General features: G+C 47.0%; 1 non-coding gene across 1 annotated transcript; it reads right to left on the bottom strand.

The window, feature by feature from the left end:
• Nucleotides 1–1,048: 1,048 nt before the first annotated feature.
• trnak-uuu (transfer RNA lysine (anticodon UUU)) lies at nucleotides 1,049–1,121 on the bottom strand. The gene has a single exon. It is a non-coding gene; the product is annotated as a tRNA-Lys (tRNA).
• Nucleotides 1,122–2,400: the final 1,279 nt, after the last annotated feature.

Raw genomic sequence — 2,400 nt, 5'->3', positions numbered from 1 at the left:
ACACTACTTCAGTAAACACTTTTAAAGCTAAGGTAGATTTTTTGAAAAGTAAAGGAATTAAGAGATACAGTGAGGGTGCTGGTAAGTGGAGCTGAGGCCATGCTAAGATCAGCCACGATCTTATTGATTGGCAGAGCAGGCTCCAAGGGCCTACTCCTGCTCCTAGTACTTATGTCCTTTTATGAAAGATTTTCACTGTGTGTGACTATAAATTTAATTCAAATTCAAAGTCATGTTTCCCACCACCAAGCAGGTTTCTGTTTAACCAAGTCTAACCGTTCAGCAGTGGGAGTTAATATCAAATCTGCACACACCATCCAGATAAACTTTGTGGTGTAAGTTATCCCCCGGGTTCCCCTTGTGCCTATTTTCTCAACCCTCTGAAATTTATAGGAGAAAGTGAGGACTGCAGATGCTGGAGATCAGAGCCGAAAGTGTGTTGCTGGAAAAGCGCAGCAGGTCAGGCAGCATCCAAGGAGCAGGAGAGTCGACGTTTCGGGCATGAGCCCTTCTTCAGGAGGGCTTTTCCAGCAACACTCTTTCACCTCTGAAATTTATGTCAACCTCATGAAGAAGATAGCTGAAAATGTGTTGCTGGAAAAGCGCAGCAGGTCAGGCAGCATCCAAGGAACAGGAAATCCAACGTTTCGGGCATAAGCCCTTGTTCAGCTTAGGCCCGAAACGTCGACTCTCCTGCTCCTTGGATGCTGCCTGACCTGCTGCGCTTTAACCAGCAACACATTTTCAGCTCTGACCTCCAGCATCTGCAGTCCTCACTTTCTCCTCATGAAGAAGGTAACTGAAAAAAATAGTGTATTGGAACAAAAATCGCTGGAGAAACTCAGGCGGGTCTGCGGATTTCACATTTCGCTCACTCTGTAGAACTTTCGAAATATTGTTGAAAATGTGTTGCTGGTTAAAGCACAGCAGGTCAGGCAGCATCCAAGGAATAGGAAATTCGACGTTTCGGGCATAAGCCCTTCATCAGGAATGAGGTCCAGCAGCCACACTAGTGAAATGCAAAGTCAGAAGGAACAAAAAGGTGCATCGCCCGAACAGGGACTTGAACCCTGGACCCTCAGATTAAAAGTCTGATGCTCTACCGACTGAGCTATCCGGGCTCTGCAATAATACATAACGATATCTCTTCTGACTGGACCAGCCAGACTTGCACAGCCTGACGTGCTGACGTCAGTCCGCAGGGATTCCCCCTAACATTGCTACAATTTTGCAGCCTGCGGAGGGAACTCCTTCCGGAAGTGGGGCTCAGACCGCCGCCGCTGGAACACTCCCAGGCAGCACGTCCATTCATTCTTAATTACTTCCCGTTTTTTTTAAAAAAACTAAAAAAGCTCCAAGTCCGGAGGGAAGCGGGTGGGATTTGCGATATTGAGCCCCGGCTCCAGCGGTTCCTGCAATATCCCCAGGCGGTTTCAAAGCGAGCAGCCAGGCTTTCCCCTGTAACAAGCCTGTTGCACCCTTTCGGGATTCCGTTCCCAATCCTTACGGGAAATTTTGCAAATTATTTTCTGTTCAAAACCACCACCCCCCCCCCCGAGGTTGCCTCTCTTTCACACGGTTCTGAAACAACCAAGTGACCAATAAAAGGTGCAAGTCTCTGGACTTCAACATGTGGAGGTGCCAGCGTTGGACTGGGGTGGACGAATTTAAAAATTCACGCAACGCCAGGTTTATCGTCCAACAGGTTTGTTTGGAAGTACGAGCTTTCGGGGTTTCTCAGGTTTCTGTGTCCTATGATCCCGCCCCACTAGCTACCTGGCGAAGGAGGAGCGCTCCAAAAGATTGTACTTCCAAAAATAAACCTGTTGGGCCATAACCTGGTCTTGTGTGACTTTTAAACTCTGGACCTCAAGTTATTCTATTGACCATGATTGTTCAGTTTGGAATTTCCTGACCTGAAGTCATGAAAAGCGCTATATAAATGCACGTCTTTCCTATTAGGGTACAGAAAAGTTTACCAGGATGTTGCCTGGCATTGGGGATTTTAGCTATGAAGAAAGGTTGGGTAGACTGGGTTTGTTTTCACTGGGGCGCAGGAGGTTGAGGGGTCGAAGTTTATAAGATTGTGAATGGCACGAACAGTGTTGCAAGTATTTTTTTCAGGGTGAAGAGGTCAGTTCCTTGGGGACACAGGTTCAAGGTGCAAGGGTAAATTTAAAAGAGATGTGTGAGGTAAGTTTTTCACACCAAGGATGGTAAATGCCTGGAATGCATTGCCAGAGGTGTTGGTAGAAGCAGATACAACAGCAGCATTCAAGAAGCACCTGGACAAATACATGAATAGGAAGGAAATAGGGGGATACGGATCTTGTAAGTTAAGACAGTTTTAGTGTCGGCACAGGCTTGGGGGGGCTGATGGTAATGGTAATGTGGCGCCCA

Source organism: Hemiscyllium ocellatum, chromosome 2 (genome assembly GCF_020745735.1).
Source record: "Hemiscyllium ocellatum isolate sHemOce1 chromosome 2, sHemOce1.pat.X.cur, whole genome shotgun sequence".
NCBI lineage: Eukaryota > Metazoa > Chordata > Chondrichthyes > Orectolobiformes > Hemiscylliidae > Hemiscyllium > Hemiscyllium ocellatum.
Note: the sequence above shows the minus strand (reverse complement) of the source record. Positions and strands in the feature narration are given on the sequence as shown.